Source organism: Oryctolagus cuniculus, chromosome 4 (genome assembly GCF_964237555.1).
Source record: "Oryctolagus cuniculus chromosome 4, mOryCun1.1, whole genome shotgun sequence".
Lineage (NCBI taxonomy): Eukaryota > Metazoa > Chordata > Mammalia > Lagomorpha > Leporidae > Oryctolagus > Oryctolagus cuniculus.
In genome coordinates this window covers 62,804,981-62,827,681 of record NC_091435.1, presented here as the reverse complement: position 1 = coordinate 62,827,681, position 22,701 = coordinate 62,804,981, and the positions used below count along the sequence as shown (strand labels likewise).

The 22,701-nt window shown below is 40.0% G+C and overlaps 1 protein-coding gene across 32 annotated transcripts in view; it reads right to left on the bottom strand.

Moving 5' to 3' along the window:
- BBX (BBX high mobility group box domain containing) overlaps positions 1-22,701 on the bottom strand; it is a 289,118-nt gene that overhangs the window by 175,984 nt on the left and 90,433 nt on the right. For 5 of the 32 annotated variants that reach the window (XM_051819091.2, XM_051819090.2, XM_070072043.1 and 2 more), the window contains exon 3: positions 20,044-20,116. The exons of 25 other annotated variants lie outside the window; for them this stretch is intronic. The gene's annotated coding sequence lies outside the window, so the exon portion shown is untranslated. Of the gene's footprint in view, positions 1-5,058; positions 5,139-20,043; positions 20,117-22,701 lie in introns of those variants that run through there. 2 more of the 32 variants (XM_070072055.1, XM_070072046.1) reach the window with 1 other exon arrangement.

The following is a 22,701-nucleotide window of genomic DNA, read 5'->3' as shown; positions in this document are numbered from 1 at the left end:
TGGAGGCAAATGAGAGTTGGATATTGTTCAGTTCAACCCCTTCAGCCACATAGCAGGATAAGAGGCAGAAGTAGGTCAGAATCCAAGCCTCCTGCTATGGTTAGCACATCTGCCCCCTTCCCACTGCTCTTCTATGATCTTGACCATCAGTCTGATCGGCAGTTTGGCGGCTATAGTATAGCAGGAGGGTCTAAACCAGATTACATCACATCCCTATTCTTGTGGCTGTCCACAGCAGCAAGGTTCAGCTGGAAAAGCATCATTCAAAAGGGCTTTGCCCAGATATGGAATCAACTAACGTATTCATCAACAGGTGAGCGGATAAAGAAAATGTGCTCTATATACACAATGGAATATTATTTAGACATAAAAAAAGACATTTACAGCAAAATGTAAGGAACTAGAAACCATTATGTTAAATGAAATAAGCCAGTCACAGACAAACACTGACTGCATGTTCTCCCTCATATGCAGAAGCATAAAAAGAAAAAAAAAAAAAAGAATCTGAAGTTATAGTAGTGATTACTAGAGGCTGGGGGAGGGAGAGGGAAGAGGACAGAAAAAGGTTGGTTAATAGCACCAAAACACAGTTATACAGAAAGAATTGGTTTTTACTGTTCCACAGCACAGTGGGGCAATTACAGCTCACAATAATTTACTTCATATTTTATAAAGAACTAGAAGAGAGGAGCTGGTAGGCTCCAAGCAGAAAGATAAAGGCTTATTACCAGGTTTGATCAGCTTATGCTATAACCTATATTGCAATAGCACACTGTGTCCCATCAAAGTGAGTAAGAATTACATGTTAATCACACACAGGAAAAAAAAGACTAAATTTTTACTCAGGGTTGAGTCAGAGAACGCGTCCTGGCTCTTGAACACTTCTACATTTCTAGTCAGAAGATGGAGAAAGATGCCTTTTTAGCTATAGAAGTAAGCACACAAATTGTTTCTTTCTGTTTTAAAATATTTTTATAAGTACATTAAAGAGTTAATTCCATGTGTTTGGAGGAGATAATCTGAGAATTCACTGTACTTTCTGCTCAAATTTGCTATAAATCTTAAACTGTTCTAAAATAAATTCATTAATGAAGAGAAAAAGTTAATGTCAATTTACTTCTTTCTAACAATATATGTATTAGGTTATATACTGACTGGAAAATGACAAGCCAATGCCAGTTGTGAATATATGAAAAATAATTCTCCCTTAAATGCTCACCCCACTAGAAATACTTAGTACCAATTAAAATTATGTCCTCTATTAAACTAACCACATGCCCTACATCACCTCTGTACAGAATAAATGCTCTGACAGTAATTAATTCTCAATAAATGCTCTCTGCATTAGTAGCTACTGCTCTTCTCGCTTTTAATATTTTAAATAATATAAGACATCTAGTTCAAATTAAACCAATTAAAAATATCAAAGGAAATATTCTCCAACTGCTTCCATTGGTGGACATGGGGCTTATCCTTTGCTACTCATTCCAGTGTAGTGACCCACAGAAATCAGTGTTGTACAACCCCGGGGCCACCAATTTCAAAAACTGCAAGGCAAATGGCAAAAAAAAGAGGCTTACTCTGAAGCGGCCCCAGAGACATCTGAAGTAGCCATGGTTCTCAATATTGCTAATACACATTTTGAAATTTTAACTGCATGTAGTTAACAAAACCAGATTGTGTCACTTTTCAAGTTGAAAGGGAAACTCACTAGAGAAGTTTTTCTAAGAGAACAATCTGCTACAAAAATGTACTTTCTATGGTGGCTTGTTTTTTTTCTTCTTACTAGCTGTTGAACTCTTAGTGTGGAATTAATGTTATGAGTATAAAGTAAACTAAAAATAGATCATTGTAAACATCAAGAGAGGGAATAGGAGAGGAAGGAGGAAGGGTGGGAGCAAGGATGGGAGGGAGGGTTGGATGGGAAGTATCACTCTGTTCCTAAATCTGTATACATGAAATTTGTATACCTGAAATAAATTTTTTTAAAAAAAGAAAAATATTTATTTTATTTTAACTTGAAAGAGTTACACAGAGAGAGGGGGAGATAGAGAGATCCTCCATCTGCTTCACTCCCCAAATGGCCACAATGGCCAGGGCTGGCTGGGCCAGTCTGAAGCCAGGAGCCTAGAACTCTATCCAGGTCTCCCACATTGGTGGCAGGAGTTCAAGTTCTTGGGCCATCTTCTGCTGTTTTCCCAGGTGCATTAGCAGGGAGTTGGATTGGAAGTAGAAGAGCAGGGACTCAAACTGGCACCCATAGGGGTTCCTGGGTGTCACAGGTAGAGGCTTAACTAGTACACTACAATGCCAGCCCCTCTTGGCTGACTTTACTCAAGTAGAAGATAACAGACATACTTATTTCTTTTGTTTCTACTCAGCATATATTCATATACATATGTGTATATATATATATATGTAAAAGCACTTTAATTTTGGCAAAACACTTCATGTACCTTGGGTGTATGTGTATTTTAGGAAAAGAGTCCATGTACATTGAGTGGGACTGACCTAATTCTACCCAAGCGTCAGGGATAGAAATATCATCCAGGCTTGGCCAATCATCTTATCCCAGCTTCCTGGACACTGGCTGGGTGAGGAATGCATATGAAATCTGAATCTCAGCACAGCTTGCAAAATAAATAATAGATAAGTTATACTATATTATTACCACTGCCTCAAGTGACAGCAGAAAAGCGAGTAGGATGGGTATGGAGTTTTGTTAAGTGAGAGAGAGAATTTTGAAGTACTAGATCACAAATCTAGTCTCTTGAAAAAAAAAGTGGAATACTTTTTTTACATACTCTATTCCAAATCCTAATTTAAAGAAATGTACTCAATATTTTTGACACATCATGATATTCAGTAAGTCAAGATGTTTAGGTTTTAAATCTCTACTTCTGTTAGACTAACTTCTCCTTCTATCTGTATTTCCCATAAAGAGCAGCTGCAGTTTTCAAAGTGAACACTGAAAAACAGGCACAAATTAATTTGACTTGTAAAACTAATTCTAAGGACATTTCCAGGATCTTGGAATTTCCTATGCATAGTGGTCTATGTAAATGGAAAATGGCACACAATTCATTCTCCATGCAAGAGTAGAGCCTGAAATTACTTTTTCTTAGATTTGGGAGGAAACAGACAAAACAAAAACTGTGATCACTTTGGTGAGTTCCCTTGGACACCTCTAGAAAAACATAACCAATTTTTGAAGAAGTAAAAGGTATCAACATCAAAACTATCCTCAATGTAACTTGTACATGGAAGCATTTGAGTCACTGTTGCATATGCTAACAGAACCAAAAACTGGGTATTATTTAATTTATGAGATAACTGGTTTCTTCACCAAATCCCTCACATAAGTTTACTTGACCCAGTTCACCTTCATCAAAGCTGAACATAATATATGTGATGCGGTCCCACATGAACATCCACACACAATCAAAAACCCAAACTTCAAACAACTGAGTTCTGACATTACTCAGATTCCACGCAGAGAATGCTTGCCATAATTTAAAAACAACACAAATATCTGTTTCTTGCTTTAGAACTAAAATGAATACATGGAAAGGAATATAACTAAGTATAAATTCAGATCTAGGATTCATTTCCAAACATGATTTGTATAAGGAGGTTTTTTTCAGCCAAAATTGAACTTCAAATATTATACTTTGGGGGTAAGCAGTAATAATAATAATGCACACTGCATTTCCATTCTAGCTTGGGGTTCACAGTCCTAAAAGAATCTAGTCAGTATCAAGAGTTTCACATGATGAATCTTGAAGATATACTGTAAGACACAACTTGAAGAGGCTTGAAACTCAAGTCTATTTGTTTACAGGAAAATCTGCAACACAGTTCAACATGACTGCTAACAAAATAATCAATTGATTAGGTTCCCTTTTTCCCAAATCCCACTCCCATTCCCCTTTCTCCCTCCGACAGAACCACGTTGATTTGTTTACTAAATATTTTGTATATGTGTTAATTTGCATAGCGCTGAGAATGGTTACATCAGAGAACAGAGGTAGAGGAAAGGACAGATGTCAAGAACAGGGAAACTTAAAAGTTTCTCTTTTGGGCTGGGTGCCGGTTCAAGTACCGCTGCTCCACTTCTGATCCAGCTCCCTGGTAATGCACTTGGAAAGCAGCAGAAGATGGCCCAAGTGTTTGGGGCCCCTGCATCCATGTGGGAGATCTGGAGGAAACTCCTAGCTCCTGGCTTTGGCCTGGCCCAGCCCTGGCTATTGTGTCCATTTGGGGAGTGAATCAGCAGATGAAAGATCAATCTCTCTCTACCTTTCCAACAAATGAATAAATTTTTTTTAAGAAAAGTTCTTCTTTGGAAATTCTAGCATGAAAACTCAATATATGCTACATGATATTATGCCTAAATTAAAAATCTCCAATTTATAGAGTAACAAAAGTAGCATGTAAACACAACACAGTTTTATAAGTAAGCATTGTTATCTTTACCTGTTCATAACCCTAGTATCTATAATCTAAACTTAGTATCATTAAGTAGAATGGGTAAAAGTCCAAAAGCAGAAAATAGAAGATGCTCATCTTAACTAAAAAGCATGTTAAATGACATATTGCAAAACAAGTCACGCCAGCGCCGCGGCTCACTAGGCTAATCCTCCGCCTTGCGGCACCGCCACACCGGGTTCTAGTCCCAGTCGGGGCACCGGATTCTGTCCTGGTTGCCCCTCTTCCAGGCCAGCTCTCTGCTGTGGCCCGGGAGTGCAGTGGAGGATGGCCCAAGTACTTGGGCCCTGCACCCCATGGGAGACCAGGAGAAGTACCTGGCTCCTGCCATCGGATCAGCGTGGTGCGCCAGCCGCAGCACACCAGCCGCGGCGGCCATTGGAGGGTGAACCAACGGCAAAGGAAGACCTTTCTCTCTGTCTCTCTCTCACTGTCCACTCTGCCTGTCAAAAAACAAACAAAAAAACAAACAACAACAACAACAAAAAGTCACATTGTGAAGTACTCAAAACCAAATCAGACTTAGTAGAACCACACTGTCCAGCAAGGACAGATGAAAGCTCACTCTACCTGGCACTGTCTGTCTGAATCAGGAAGAACGCAAACAACTCCAGTGCCTCTAGGCCAGACAATTACAGAGGGGGCCTGAGCAATCCTGTTGAGACAGAAGGGTTGAAGGAAATGAAAATGTTACTCTGGAAAAACAGCAGCAGTATTTTCACATCCTTTCAGGGTCTTACAAGGAAGAGACCACAGACATAATTTTGCATGGTGGTCTCAGAGTTTAAAACTGAAATCAATTAGCAGATGTCTCTAGGAGGTAGCTTAGAGGCTTCAGGATAAGGAAAATTCTTCTAACCATCAGATGCATCCAAAAACAAAGTGAGATATCCTCTCGGATATTTTTCTATCAATGGAGAGGCTCATATAGAAACATGGTAAGTTATTATATGCAAATTCATACAGGACAGGGAGGCCTTACATTGTTAAGATCCTATCATTTAAAGATTCTCTAGCTCACAGAGAAAATGAAGCAGAAGAGAGCAAAAGCCATTTGAGCTGAGGCCTAGAATTCACTTTGCCTAGCAGCCATGATGCCCAGAGACCACAGGTCCAGCCCCTTGCTCTGTGGCAAACATGCTAGTGCCATAATTTATCAAAGGAAAGTTGAGGTTACTTGATTTTTAAATGACAATTAATATCAGTATTAGTAAAATTCTTTAAGGAACTGAGAACTGATCATATACTAGTTTCTAACAGCCTTAGTTAAGACATTTTTATTGCATTGTCTTATGAAATGTACTTTCAGCATCTACTTAGCTGAACTTGCAAGGTAAAGAATGTACCCCAGAACTGAAGATCAAAAGGTGAATATTTTTGTAGAATTAACATACCTTATAATCAACTTCCTGAGGGAATGTGCTGTTTTTCCCCTGCCAGGGAACATTCCCTTTCAGTTAAAATTCCACTGTACAGATAACTACTGTGATACCCAGGGAGTTCATTTGTTCGTTCTTTCTTTCCTTTTTTTTTTTTTTTTCAATCACACATTTTTATTCTATAAATCCTTCTGTGAATGTCAACCCAAACACCTGACATAAAAGCAAAAACCAAAACTCCAAAAATCCTAACTTTAAAAATCATATTTTCTCTTTAAAAATTAACTTCAAATAAATTACAAGTAGATACAACACCTAGCCACTTCCAATACACAAAGCACTAATAAGCAAGAAGAAACAAGCATTTTTAAGTTTCCACTGAAAGTTCCCACTAGGGTCTGAAATTGAAAGTCATTAGCCAGCTCTATCAGAAGGCGGCCAGATCACGGATTCTGAGAATCATTTTCAATTAACTTTGGAAAATTCTCATCTCTCATAAATTTACACTCATGTTTCCTATAGTTAAAACAAATAAATTTTGCATTTCTTAGACACAATTCAAAAGGTTAGCAACTGCAGAGAAGTTGAAGAGTGTTTAGTAGAAGGAAAACTCAACTGAGATTCAAATGCTATTAGGTTGCTACTGATAACTCACAAATAGCAAAACGAATGCATGCATGTGCAACATTTATATGTAAGAGATTCCCCACAAAAAAAGTCTTTAAAAACAAAACAAAGCCCAAAAATTTATTTGAAGCTACTAGTTTTTTTCTTTTCAATTTTTTAAAAAAGCAAATCCTAAAAAAGGAGAATGATTTTAACCCAAACATGCACGAATGAAACCTATACTACATATCCAACACAAAAATGCTCAGAGCTGGACATCTGGCCCAGTGGTTAAGAGGCCACTTGGGACACCAGTACTCCTTACTGGAGTACCAGGGTTTGAATCTTAACTCTGCTACCAATTTCAGCTTCCTGCTCATACACACCTTGGGAGGGAGCAGGTGATGTTTCAAGTAGTTGGGTCCCTGCTACCTGCATGGAAGACCTGGACTGAGTTCCTGGCTCCTAGCTTCAGCCTGGCCCTATGCCACACCTTGAGGGAATTTAGAGAATCAATCAGTAGATGGAAGAGTTCTATTTCTCTAGCTTTCCTGTGCTCCCGCTCGCTCTCCCCCTATTTTTTTCCCCTCTCACCTTTTCTCCCCTTTTTCTCCCCTTCTCCCTCTTCCTGGTTTTCAAATAAAATAAAATAATAAAAATGCTTTTAAAATACTTGGTTGGGCCGGTGCCTTGGCTCACTTGGTTAATCCTCCGCCTGCGGCGCCAGCATCCCATATGGGCGCCGGTTCTAGTCCCAGTTGCTCCTCTTCCAGTCCAGCTCCCTGCTGTGGCCTGGGAGGGCAGTGGAGGATGGCCCAAGTCCTTGGGCACCTGCACCGGCATGGGAAACCAGGAAGAGGCACCTGGCTCCTGGCTTCAGATCGGCATAGCTCTGGCCGTAGCAGCCATTTGGGGGGTGAACCAATAGAAGGAAGACCTCTCTCTCTCTCTCACTGTCGTCTAACTCTATCTGTCAAATAAATAAAAAAAAAAAAAAGAAAAAAAGTTAAAAAAAAAAAAAAACTTGGTTAGAATCTTCTAGATGATCTAAACCAGGAGATTTATTTGTAGTTTTGATCTTTTTCTAACACTTTCTCCTACCACACAAATCTTCTATACTGATTTCCTTCCTTTATTCTAAACATTTTTATTATTTTCATCCAGGTACCAGGGTACTTTGTGAGGTACATTTGATTAGGCAACAGTCTGATGGGCCAGTGAAATGGGGACTATCTACAAACTGAGCCCAAGGGCTTACAGGTCTGGCTAAAGTGGCAAGGTGGTATGAAAGCTGGTGTTCCAGGGTTTAGCAGTGAGGAGGGAACCAAGTAGGCAGGGCCAGGCAGAAGTCAGGACTCATTCTGGGTCTCCCACGTTGGTGGCAGGGACCTAGGTTCTTGCATCACCAGCTGCTGCCTCACAGGGTACACTGTATCAGTGGGAAGTTGGATGGGAAGCAGATCCCAGGCACTATGATATGGGACAAGATATAGAAATGGGTGTACCAACTAGCAGCAGTTTAACTCACTGAGCCACAAAGTCCACCCATCCTGGTTACTGCCTTTAACATAGTAATGCCAAGTAGGAATGACAAGTGGAGGGGACAGGATGATGAGGAAGTGAATGGAGAAGGGCTATACCATATCCTCTGTGAGGCTGCCAAAGAGATTTGACAGTGGTTTGTGTCGCTCCCCCTCTTCGTGGAGGAACGACACAGGACCCTGCGCTGTTCTTTCGTCTGCTCGGCCCTCCCCGGGTTTGCTGCTGGTTCTTCCCGGGTTGGCTACTATCCCTTCCACCTCCGTGGAAGGGCAGTTCCCCCTAGCCACATTCCCCACTTCCGCAGGGGAGCGGCACACCGCCGGCCGGCTCTTCTCGGGGGCTGCACAGGTGTTCCCCTTAGATGTTCCCCATAGATGTTCCTGGTGCATGCCGTTTCTCTCCTCCTTTATAGTCCTCCTCCGCCAATCCCAACTCGGCTGCCCACACGCCGAGTACGCTGCTCTCCTCCAATCAGGAGCAAGTCCTACAGTTTATTAGTTGAACTGGAGGCAGCTGTGCGGAAGCTGTTTACTTCTCTCCCAGCGCCATATTGTGGGAGAGCAGATGCATAGAATAAGTCTTAATTCCAGTAACTTAGTCCAGTCCGGATTGCTCCCCACAGTTTGTTAAAAAAAAATCATACGCACATTTAATATTAATTTATGGACTGCTATTTTACCATTCTCTGGTATCTTTGTTCCTATATTAACAACCTTACATGTACAAATTGTGAGACTCTATATATTCATAGCTTCTGGATAGCTTTCAAATAAACAAATAAAGAAGTTTTAATGTTTTGTTTTTCAGTTTATTTTGGTTTGGTTTGGTTCCTTCTCATTAGCAATTAATTTGCATTTCAGCTTCTTTTTGGAAAGAAGAGGTGCTAAGGGACAAAGCTACTAAACAACTAGGGAACTTAACTATTCAAATCACCCCAAATATCCATCCTCAGCCGTGCAAGCTCAGTACAAAGAGACACAAATCTTATCAGGGGGAAAATGCTTAACTACTCTAGAAATTGCAGACTTCCCAGAGTTCAGATCAAACATCTAAAAAGTAAACACTTCACAATTATAAAGAAATCAAAACACTTCTTTCATGTAGAAAAGATCAAGGATATAAGAAGGCTGTTTTTGAGGGACATGTTAGTTCCCCATTCAGAATTTTTCTAGACAAAAAGATGCTTCCCTCAGGTACTAATACATGTTCTAAGAGTTTCCAATCTCTCAGCTTTATAAGTTCTCATTTTGTTTTAACAAAGAAAAGTATGCTTCTGAGGGCCAGTTTTTAGAGCAAAACCATGTAAACTACACATCTGGACCAAAGAAATGCTAATAGTATCAAAAGTATTTCAAAACTCTAAAAATCAGTGATTGCTAATTATGTGATACCACATTTCCTTTTTTTGTTTTTTTGGTTCCATTTCAAAATGTGTACTAATATCCTCTGAATTTTATTATTTCACTGAGATACCTGAAGAATCTGTTCAACTATAGGGTCCAAGGAACCCTAACAAAATTTGTCTCATATTAAAAATGGTACATGTAAGAAAGATATGAGAAAACCAAAATTATGAAATTATTTAAGATTTACTTATTTATTTGAGAGGCAGAGTTACAGACGGTGGGATGGGGTGGGAGGGGGAGAGGTCTTCCATCCATTGGTTCACTCCTCAAAGGGCTGCAATGGTCAGAGCTGGGCTGATCTGAAGCCAGGAGCCAGAAACTTTCTCTGGGTCCCTGACAGGGGTGCAGGTAGGGGCCCAAGCACTTGAGTCATCCTCCACTGCTTTCCCAGGCCAATAGCAAGGAGATGGATCACAAGTAGAACAGCTGGGACATGAACGGGCACTCATATGGGATGCCAGAGCTACAGGTGAAGGCTTAACCTACTGTACCACAGCTCTGGACCCGAAAACCAAAATTATTTAATCCATAAATTCTGCCTCAATTTCTTTACTGAGAGGTTTCAAATAATAACCTCAAGAAATTATATTTTTAAGGATTTATTTATTTGAAAGGCAGGGTAATCAGAGAGAGAGGGAGAGATGCAGTGAGTTGGGGCAGTGAGGGGAGGACAGGTGGCAGAGAAAGAAAGCGAGAGAGAGAGAGAGAGAAAGAGCGCTTCCATTTGCTGGTTCACTCCCCAAATATCCTCAACAGTCAGGGTTAGGCCAGGCTGAAGCCAGGAGCCAAGAACTCCACCTGGGCCAACCACATCAGGGTGGCAGTGGTCCAAGTGTTTGGCCATCTTCCACTGCCTTCCCAGGCACATTAGTCTTGAGGCTGCCAAGTTTTAAACTGGCATCCCTACCTTTGTATTTTTGACATCTGAGTTGACAGTATATTATAAAGCAACAGGGCAATATAACTTAATTTCATTCCAATACAAGAAAAAGAAGTAAACACTAGTTAAATACATATTATTTGTACATCTATGCAGTTTTCACTTACAATCAACTATTTTAGTCTTTGCTCATTAATAATTTGACTCAAAAATACAGAATCATATCTATCTTTCTGTACTGTTTAAAACTGTTACAGTGAACATTTATACTGTTAATGTATTTTTTAATGATATGGAGCCCTCCAGTGGTCAAATATTTGTATATTATCATGATAAATCATGATATTTTACTAACTGCATTGGATACCACTTCCTTATGGACTAGATTTTATCCTCTATTTAGAGAAGAAAATTGTTCCAATTAATTTTGTTCATAAATAATCAGATGTAATTAGACTCCGGATGTTACAAAATGCAGAGTATTTTCTAGTGTTATAGTATCCTTACTAGTTATTGCTATAATGAGAAAATACTCAGAAATATATTTAATATCAGTGTAAGAAAAAAAGGAAGCAACTTTTTCAAATACCCAAGAACAATTCATTTAAAGGAAAACTCAAGGACCAGTGCTGTGGTGTACTATATGGGTACCAGTTCAAAATATGACTGCTCCATTTCATTTTTTTTAAATATTTTACTTATTCCTTTGAAAGGTAGTGTTACAGACAGAGAGAGGGAGAGATAAAAAGATAAAAGTTCCATCTGCCAGTTCACTCCCCAAATGGCTGCAACAGCCAGAGCTGGGCCTATCCAAAACCAGGAGTCAGGAGCTCCTTCTGGGTCTCCCACACAGGTACAGGGGCCCAAGCACTTGGGCCAATCTCCACTGCTTTCCCAGGCCATCAGCAGAGAGCTGGATCAGAAAAGGAGCAGCTGGGACACACAAATGGGGTCCTATGTGGGACGCTGGAGCCGCAGGCCGAGGCTTAGCCTGCTATGCCACAGTGCCAGCCCCTGTATCACTTCTGATCCAGCTCCCTGCTAATGTGCCTGGGAAAGCAGCAGAAGATAGCCCAGATCTTTGGGACCCTGCAGCCACGTGGGAGAGTCAGATGAAGTTCCTGGCCCCTGGCTTCAGCCTGGCCCAGCCCTGGCCATTGTGGATAGAGATCTGTTCTCTCTCAATCTAACCTCTGTCTTTCAAATCAATAAATCTTTAAAAGAAAAGGAAAATCATTAAGAAAGTTCATGTTTTCTTTTTATAATACATAAAGCAATGTATATTCTTGTTATGGACTATTTTCTAAATAATTTAGTAAATGTCCTCTTCAAAATAGGCAATCATTATATCACTATCAATATTAAGACATAACTTCTTCAGAAAAGAGCAAGAATATTTGAGTCTATTTAACCTTCGAGAAAGCAGAAGCAGTTAAATTATACTCAATCTCATACACAAACACATCCACAAATGTATAGACTAGACTTAAAATACATTATGCTTCTTCAATGATGTGTACTTGGAATTAATCAAATTAAATGAGTTCACTGTGGTCAAAATTGTACCTTATAGCATTTATCAACATTTTTGCATAAAATTCTAATCACTGTTACTACTTGATACCAAAATAATAACCAACTGAGCTTCTAAACAAATAATTATAAGACTTTCATCTTTTCACTCAGAGATCAGTGTTTACTTCTTCCCCATATAGACACATTAAACCTTCCTCTGCATTTGGGAAACAATCAGAAATGAATTTCTACTATCTAGGACTGTCAAAAGGAAACACACTAACCAATTAGGCACTAGGCATCTATCAGGTTCCACAAGTATTCACTGGAATACTGCCATTTAATTGCTACAGTAATCATATAAGGTAGGTGGTAGCCAGTATTCAAGATGGTCCCAATGACTTACGCCTCCTGATAGTCCTCTTCTAAACTGGACAAAGATGACCTGTGTAACTGTAGAAACAACAGAGTGAAAATTCTGAGGCTAAGTCATAAAAGATACTGTGGCTTCCACTTTCATCTCTCTTGGGCTGCTTGTTTCAAGGGATTCCAACTGCAATACAAAGGCATGCAAGAACCCCTATGGAAAGGTCCACATGGTAAGGAACCTCATGGTGCCCTCCTGAAAGCCAGGCAGTATCTTGCCAGGTACATGGGTGAGCCAAATTACAGTGATCCTCCACAGATCATGCTTCCTCCACAGTCAATGCTTCACATGAATGCTGCCCAACCTAACATTTTGAGTAACTTCAGGAGACACCCTGAGCCAGAATCATCAAACTAAGCCACACTCAAATTCCTGACCCATAAGAGCTGTGAGTGATTATTCTAAGCTTCATGGTAATTTGTTAGACTTCAGTCGGTAATTACAGTGGTTACCCTTTATCCACACAGGGCTGCCTGAAAGGTGGCTAATTCTGAACTCTATATAGATGATGGTTTTCCACACACACACACACACACACACACACACACAGTATTTACCTAGAATAACATTTAATTTATAAAGTAGGCATAGAAAAAAGATTAACAGTAATTAAAGGAGCAATTATAACAATATATTATAATAATAGTTATATAAATATGGTTTCCCTTTTTCTTAAAATATCGTATGGTACTTTCACCTCATGGCTTTTCTCTGGCATACTCACATTGTCCTCAATACCATTCTTGCACTTCAGGGCCACTATTAAGCAAAATAATGATTACTTGAACACAATCACTACAACACCATGGTAGTGGATCAGATAATCAAGATGCTTATCAATGATTAGTGGGAGAATAGAATGTGCAGCATGGATACACTGAAAAAAACACAGATTCATATCACAGCTAGGATGGAACAGGAGGGCATGAAAGTTCATCATGCTATTTAGAATAGTGCAAACAACAAAACAAATGAGTTGGTCATTTCTGGAATGTTCCATTTAATACTATCAGACCTGTATTTGGCCTAAAAGCAGAAGGTGAAAGTGCAGACAAGATGGGCACTAGTAAAATACAGATTGATACTACCACTCTCTCCATTTTACAGGAAAGCCGGGGGCTGTTTAGGACTTCAAATATCTTGTGTAGGAAAAAAATTTATTTTTATTTAACTTCTGGCTTTGTTAGTATTTGGCCATTTCACTAAAACATTTAACCTATGATATTCCAGATTTTCCAGTCATCCACAGAGAGTATGCTTTTTCTAGATTAGCACATTAAACAGAATAATGCTCCCAAACCTTAAATTTTTTTAAATTTTTGACAAAAAATATCACTGACTATACAATATGTAGCCTATTTTACAAACAATTATATCTTAGCTTGTGTTTCAAAGCTGCAATATGACCAGAATTCATTTGAAAGTAAGTGAACATTGCCTTTTTTTCATAACTTGATTTTGGAGCTCAAGAGGTAAGGCTCATAAGTACAAATTTTATTTAATTTATCTAGAAGCACTGTTGGAATTGGTGTATAAAACACACTATGTGCCAGAAGCTATTCTGTTTTATATTCACCATTTAATCTGCAATCCCCTGAAGTATATTCTATTTTCCCCATTTTGCAGACGACAGAGGTAAAAAAGGTTAAGGTTCCAATGACAATAACAGAGTCACAAATGAAGACTAGCAACCTGGCTTCTGAGCCAGACTCTTAACCACAGCCTACACTGGCTCTCATAATCTGTAATGTACTTATTTCATTAAGTACTATGGGTAGTCAAGAGATCGTGTGCCTCAGGATTAGTAACATTTGAATCTTAAAGCCCAATTCTACCACTTCTATCTGCACCATTTCACCACTGTAAATCTTTTTTTCCATCTCCAAAATGGGGATAGAAGACAGGTTGATGACTAGTAAATAAATATAGGAATAAAAAACACTTTGTACAATGTCCAAGTCATAACTAGGGATGATATATGTTTTATTTTTTTTTTTTTCCCAAAAGAAGGTTTATAATAAAACTAATGAAACGTGAGCTTCAGGGCCATTTACATTCACAGACCCTTCCAACAACTAAGTTCACCACTTTTCAAGAAGGCCTCCAAGGTATCATCTTCAAGCTCCACAATACTTGATGTATTTATGGTTTTCCCACTAATTATTTCAACATTAAAGCAAGATCAGTGGCCTCCAGTTCTGGGTAAAAGGGACTCAGCATCCTTCACCTTGCCTGTCCTGTTAAAAGCATAAAACCTAGGGCTGGCGCCGCGGCTCACTAGGCTAATCCTCCGCCTAGCGGCGCCGGCACACCGGGTTCTAGTCCCGGTCAGGGCGCCGGATTCTGTCCCGGTTGCCCCTCTTCCAGGCCAGCTCTCTGCTGTGGCCAGGGAGTGTAGTGGAGGATGGCCGAGGTGCTTGGGCCCTGCACCCCATGGGAGACCAGGAAAAGCACCTGGCTCCTGGCTCCTGCCATCGGATCAGCGCGGTGCGCCGGCCGCAGCGCGCCAGCCGCGGCGGCCATTGGAGGGTGAACCAATGGCAAAAGGAAGACCTTTCTCTCTGTCTCTCTCTCTCACTGTCCACTCTGCCTGTAAAAAAAAAAAAAAAAAAAAAAAAAAAAAAGCATAAAACCTAGACAAATGCACGTGGTAGCTAAAAGTAGCAGGGAAACGGGAAGAACAACAGGTGAGGTGAGTAGTACCACGTCGTCTGTCCTCCCAGGTGGTGGGTCTCAAACCTTCCTGTAGAGGCAGCAAAAGACAGAGCCTCTAAGAAAGGAAGGAAAATTCTAAAGGAGATGAAACAAATTCTTGTTGCTTTTATTCTCTATCACCCTACTGCTTGTCCTAAGATCGGGGTATAATCATGGGAACTGTACAGCACAGTGTGGTAATTAAAGAGCCCAGTTTTCTAATCAACCAAAAACAAGCTTCTGGGGAGATGCCATCCATGAATGAGCTCAGGGAAGTAATTTCTTAAAGTTACTTATGACTTGTCTCACTCCAAGCTACTTAAGCATGGATTGGATCGTGAAGTGCATATGCAGACACTGAAAGTTGAAATATCAGACAGAGCATGGCCCAATTCCCAAGGTGGCCAATGAATGACAAATAAGTGGGACACATCCAAGTACACCAAAAGGCTTTGAAAACTGAACTGACATAGGAACCACAACTCACAGAATGTTGTCTGGAACTTGAATGCTAAAGTTAACTGAGTCAGCTGCCTCCTACAACTAATACTTTCCACAGCATATGAAAAAAAACAAGAGACTAATACAAAAAGGCTTCACACATTTGTGAAAATGAAATTAAAAAATACACTTGTTCTGGTGCAAAAAGTCTTGAAATCCAAGCATATGAGGGTTCCTCATGGGAAGTATGCATTATGGAAAAACCACGCACAGATTTCAAACATTTTTGCACCAAAATAAACTTTATTTTAATTCAATTTCTATGAACTTTTGAAATACCTTCATAACATAATAAAAAGTCCAGAATTAAATCCAAAATTAACATATGAAGAAATAGGGAATCATCAACGGGCACCAACTCTTGACAGATACTTTATTTTATTTATTTATTTGACAGATCATGAGAAAGAGAGACAGAGAGAAAGGTTTTCCTTCCATTGCTTCACCCTGCAAAGGGCCACTACGGCCGGAGCCACACTGATCCAAAGCCAGGAGCCAGGTGCTTCCTCCTGGTCTCCCATGAAGTTACAGGGGCCCAAGCACTTGGACCATCCTCCACTGCCTTCCCGGGCCACAGCAGAGAGCTGGACTGGAAGAGGAGCAACAGGGACTAGAACCGGCGCCCGTATGGGATGCCAGAGCCACAGGCAGAGGATTAACCAAGTGAGCCAGGGCACCAGCCCCAACAAATACTTTAAAAAAGGTTTATAAAAATTCTGCAATAAGAAAGGGTAAATATTCTTGCAAAGAAAAGAGAGGAGGATTTTACAGGCAGGGGACAAAATGGCATTGTTGCTCTGGGAAAGTCTGGGTATTTTTAAAATAAACATGCAGTTACTATATAACCATGCAATCCCACTCATAGGTCTTAACCCTAGGGATATCAAAACTTATGTTCACACAAAAACTGACATGACTACACAAATGCTTATATTGGCTGTATTCATAATAAGCATAAAGAAGAAACAACTCCAAAGTAAATAGGATAAACAGATTTTAGTATATATAGTGTATGTGCATATGTAAATATGCATGGAAATGAGAGGACTTCAAAAAGTTTGCAGAAAAATTGAATTAAAAATAATATGAGGGCTCGGAACTGTGGCACAGTGGGTAAAGCCGCCGCCTGCAGTACCAGCATCCCATATGGGCACTGGTTCGAGTCCCAACTGCTCCACTTCTGATCCAGCTCTCTGCTATGGCCTGGGAAAGCAGTAGAGGATGGTCCAAGTCCTTGGGCCCCTGCACCACTGTGGGAGACCAGGAAGAAGCTCCTGGCTCCTGGCTTCGGATTGACATAGCTCCGGCCATTGAGGCCAACTGGGGAGTGAACCAGCAGATGGAAGACCTCTTTGTCTTTCTCTCTCTCTCTCTCTCTCTCTGCCTCTCCTTCTCTCTCTGAGTAACTCTTTCAAATAAATAAATAAATCTTTTTAAAAAGTAATATGGGAGGTAGTTATTCAGTCCAGTTGTTGAGATGCCAGTTAAGATGCCCATGTTACACACAGGAGAACCTTGGTTCAATTACCATCTCTACAGTTTCTGATCCCAGCTTTCTGGCAGTGCAGACCCTTGGAGGCAGTGGTGATAGCTCAAGTAACGGGCTGTCCATGTGAGAGACGTGGATTGAGTTATAAGCTACTAGTTTCAGTCTTGGGTCCAGCCCCAGTGACTCTGTGCATCTGGAGAATGAAGTGAGCTTTCCTTGTCTTTTGCTGCATCTCAAATAAGTAAATTTTTAAGTGAGTTTTACATGAACTTTTTGAAGCTCCCTCATAAACACATACAATGCATGCACACACACACACACACAAATATAAAGGACTACTGCTCGGTGTACAGAAAAACAAGTAGACTAGTGATACACTCAATAACTAGGACAAATCTCAGGTATTATATGAGCAGAAGGAAGTCAGTCTCAAAGGGTTATACACAAAATGATTTACTTATATGATATGTTCCAAAAAACAAAAATATAGTGAAGAACAGATAAGTAATTGCTAGGGATTAGGGCTGGGAAATGGGTGTGATGGCAAATAGCCTAAAAGAAATGTGGGGATTGATATAACTTTCTTAAATGTTATCATAAACTTGTTTATAAAATCTATACATAGAACTATAGTATATAAAAATGCAATTTGACTGCAGGGTAACCCAAGAAACTAAAAACTTTTTAAATCTCAAAGTTAAAAGGACCAGAAAATAAATTGCAGGTGTTTTATGAATAAAAGCATTTCTTTTTTAAAAAAATTATTTCTTTGAAAGAGTTATAGGGAGAGAGAGGGAGAGAGAGAGATATCTTTGATCTGCTGGTTCACTCTCCAAATGGCTACAATAACCAGGGCTGAGCCAGACTGACGCCAGGAGCCAGGAGCTTCTTCTAGGGTTTCCCACATGGGTGCCAGGGCCCAAGAGCTTTGGACCATCTTCCATTGCTTTCCCAGGCACATTAGCAGGGAGCTGGTTCAGAGGTAGAGCAGTTGGTATTTGAATTGGCACCCATATAGGATGTTGGCATCACAGGCAGTGGCTTAACCTGCAAGGCCACAGCGCCAGCCATGAATAAAAGCATTTCTAAGGGTTGAGTTATATCAATTGAATGATTGAAAGGTACTTGGATCACTGCTCTGAAGAACACTGGAATCAACTAAACAATATCAGGACTGAAAATGACTTACAAAGGTGTAATCCTACCCAATTTATGCTTTCTGATCTACTGTATATATAAAGCCAAGATCAAAATAGCACATGGAAAGAAAATCAAAGAACACTATGTCAATTACTGCCTGTCACCAGGCAGCAACTCGGGTCTTCAAGCTGAATGATGTCTAAATTGCCTGAGATTGAGACTCTCTGTCTTTGAAAGATCCATTCCCATGTTAACAATTCCGCACAGAATTCTAAGCTATGTTCTCCACAAAACAATCCATGCAGTGTTTTTATTTTCCCTGCCAAACCACAAGCAGGTAAGGAAATTCCACTTCCAAAAAGATAGAACAGATATACATGATCCTATTCCTCTCACCAAGTACAATTTAAAATATTAGACTTTATATATGAAACAATCCTAGAAAGACTCTCAAAAGGAGAAAAATGACAGATCAGCTATAGAACCCAGGGAACAACATAATGGTGAATCCCCTGGGTTTTCTTTTCTTTTCTTTTTTTTTTTTTTTTAACCTCCTAAATCCCAGACTTGGTACTGAAGAGGATGGCAAGCCAGGACTGCCAATGGAGACAGACAAAGACATCCCAACAAAAGCCAGAGCTCTCCAGTCCAAGGACCAGAAAAGAGGCAGCCCCAGCAGGAAAGACTTTCAGATAATAACTTTTCTTCACAAGCCAAGCATCACAGAAAAAACTGTTTCCCTTTCCTACAGATGTCAGCTAAGTAGAAAACCTCCTTTTCCACCCTTGTCAGTCAATAAAGATGAGCCAGAATCCCACACTGGGGGTCCTGGCAGAGGAGAACAAATGAGGACCCTCCCTACTACACCCACACTGGGGGTGCTGGGAGAGAACAAGTGAGGACCCCACCACATACACATGCAGGCAGTGGAGGGCATGGGGGACATACAAACTTCCTGGCCCCAACTCAGGTGTGATGTTTCCTTCCCTCTTCCTACTTTGGTGGTGTCACAGGAGGCGAAGTGACATACCAGGACTTTGACTGCTGCCCAGCAATAAAGAGCCCTCCCTCCTCTCTTGTCCCTAGGCCCAGTGTCAGTGGAGGCCATGATTACAACAGTGCTGAAGCACTCCTATCTTTTCCAGGTGGGGTGGTTAACAGTGGAAGCCTATGACAGGGCAAGAACTTCTACAGTGCCCAGAGGTAACACGGAGACCTTTCCCCATCAGGTGTCAGCGGAGGCCAAGTGGGAATCAAGCCTCCTCATCTTACACTAACCGGATGGAGCCACCTCTTCACATTGCTAAAACAGTTCAAAGAATGCAGCCAGACACAACTTAATATCCAAATAGCCAGGTTTCAATCAAAAGATACTCTCATTATATTACCAAAACCAGGATTACCTCAACTTGAATGACAAAACAAAGAGGAGACAACTGTTAGAATTATTTGATAAAGATTTTAAAGCAGCCATCATAAAAATACTTCAATGAGCAGCCATGAATACATCTGAATCAAATGAAAACATAAAATGTCTCAGCAAACAAACAGAAGATATAAAGAACCAAATGGAAATTTTGGAACACATAATAAACAAAATAAAAAAAAAACTCAGCATTTGGGATCAATAGTAGAAGGGAGGGAAAAGAAGAAGGAATTGCTCAAACAGAAGATACAACAACAGAAACTACCCAATCTGAACAAACCCAAGAAAATATGCTGAAAAAAATAAACAAAGCCTTAGGAATCCATAGAACAACAGCAAAAAAATCTAAAATTAACGTCATTGAAATTCAAAAAAAAAGTAAAGGAAGAGGGCATGGTCAAAAAAATACTCAAGTAATGGCTGGAAACTCCCAACTTTGGCAAGACACATACACACACACCCCAAGACATACCATAGTCAAACTTCTGAAAATTAACCAATTCCCTCCCTCCCAAATATTGAAAGCAGCAAGAGAAAAAAGATACCTTACCTATACAGGTAATGACAGTGGATTTCTCATCAGAAACCATGGAGACCAGAAGGAGTGGCACATTTTTCAAGTGCTGAAAGAAAAGAACTGTCAACCTAGAATCCTATACCCAGTGAAAATATCCTTCAAGAGAGGAAATAAAAACACTTTCAGATAAAGGAAAACTCAAGAATTTTCACAGCAGAACCACTCTAAAAAGAGTAGCTGAAGAAAATAAACAGAACAGAAAAATAAAAGGAAGAATCTTGTAATCTCCAGAAGAAAGAAAAAAAAGAACGCAGTATATACAAATATGAGTAAAATACAATAGCATTTCCTCCTTCTGTTGAGTTTCCTAAATTATGTTTGATAGCTGAAACAAAGTATAGGATTGTCTGGAGGCCGGCGCTGTGTCCCAGTATGTTAATCCTTTGCTTGAGGCACCGCTATCCCATGTGGGCGCCAGTTCGAGTCCTGGCTGCTCCTCTTCCAATCTGGCTCTCTGCTATGTCCTGGGAAAGCAGTAGAAGATGGCCCAAGTGACTGGGCCCCTGCACCCACATGGGAGATTGGGAAGAAGCACCTGGCTCCTGGCTTCAGATGGGCATAGCTCTGGCCATTGCGGCCATTTGGAGAGTGAACCAATAGAAGGAGAACCTTTCTGTCTCTCCCTCTCACTGTCTGTAATTCTACCTCTTAAATAAATAAATAAAATCTTAAAAAAAAAAAAAAGGATTGTCTTATGTGGTTCTAAATGTAATGTTATTACAAATAAAGTAATATAAAGAAAGGGGAGGTACATGTACTACTCACAAGATAAATTGGCACTAATTAAGACAAATCATGAAAAAGGGCCATATCTCTAAATCTCCATCTCTCATATATAAAATCCAAAACATAAATATATAAAATGTATATAAAATTCCATCTCTTTTTGGTTAAAAAAGCATGATCTAACTCTATGCTATCTACAAAACACTTCAAATGCCAACGACACAGGTAGGTAAAAAGTAAGACCGTATGTCATGTAAACATCAATCAAAATAAAGCAAAAATGATGAATTAACCAGAAAAAAATAGGGGCCAGCACTGTGGTGCAGCGGGTTCACTGGGCTGAAGCACCGGCATCCCACATGGGTGCCATTTCTAGTCCCGGCTGCTCCTCTTCCTATCCAGCTCTCTGCTATAGCCTGGGAAAGCAGTAGAAGATGGCCCAAGTTCTTGGGCCCCTGCACCTGTGTGGGAGCCCAGAGGAAGCTTCTGGCTCCTGGCTTCAGCACAGCTCTGGCCTTTGCGGCCAACTGGGGAGTGAACCAGCAATGGAAGACCTCTCTCTCTGTCTCTGCCTCTCTCTCTGTAACTCTGTCTTTCAAAATAAATCTTAGAAAAAAAAAATAGACTTCAGAGCTAAAAAGATTATCAGACATTAAAAGGGACATTTACATCTGAAAAAGGGCCGCGCCTCCAAAAAGATATACCAATCCTAAATGCCTATGTACCACCACCAACAAAGCTACAGAATATGTGGAATAAAAACTTACAGAATTGGGGCCAGCGCTGTGCCTTAACAGGTTAACACCCTCGCCTGAAGCGCCGGTATTACATATTCTGAGACCTGGCTGCTCCACTTCCCATGCAGCACTCTGTTCCTGCACCCACGTGGGAGATTCGGAGGAAGCTCCTGGCTCCTGGCTCCTGGCTTCGGATCAGCTCAGCTGGGCCGTTGCGGCCAATTGGGGAGTGAACCAGAGGATGGAAGACCTCTCTCTCTCTCTCTCTTTCTCTCTCTGTCTCTCCTCTCTCTGTGTAACTCTGACTTTCAAATAAATAAAGAAACTTAAAAAAAAATAAAACTAAAACTTACAGAATTGAAAATAGAGATAAACCTACAAATATAGTGAAAAATATCAATACCCATTTCTTGGCAATAGAATAATTAGGAAGAAAGTCAGAAAGGATATGCAATAAGAACTCCACACATCATCAATCAACAGGATCCAATCAATGTTTATAAAGCAGTTCAGCCTAAAACAGTAGAACACACGTTCTTTTTTCCCAAGTACCCAAGGAACACATACCAAGATACACCACACACTAGGCTACAAAATAAACCATTCCACACATTTAAAACAACTGGAATCAAGTAAGAGTTTGTTCTCTGATCACAGTGGAAAACAATTAGAAATCAGTAACAAAGATTACAGGAAAACTATCAAACACATTGAAACTAAACAATCAACTTATGAAATCATACACAAAAAATCTCAAGAGGAAAAAAGTTGAATGGAAGTGAAAATACAATCATCAAAATTTGCAGGACACAGCCAAAGCTGTGCTCACAGAGGAATTTGTACCACTGAATATATTTTTTTGAAAAGAAGAAATCTCGTAAGTCAATAATTCACATTCTCATCTCAAAAACTTGGATAAATGTCAAAGTAAATCCTAAGCAAGCATAAATTAAAGAAATAATAAAGTTAAGAGCAAAAATAAATGAAACTGAAAACCGAAAATACAATTTTGGTAATACTTCAGCATCAAAGCCAAAGACAGTACCAAAAAAGAAAGCATAAACCACCACTCCTCATGAATATAGATGCAAAATCCCTACTAAAACATAAGCAATTAGAATTTACAAATATAAAAAAAGGAATTATACAAAACCCGGTTGTGGTATAG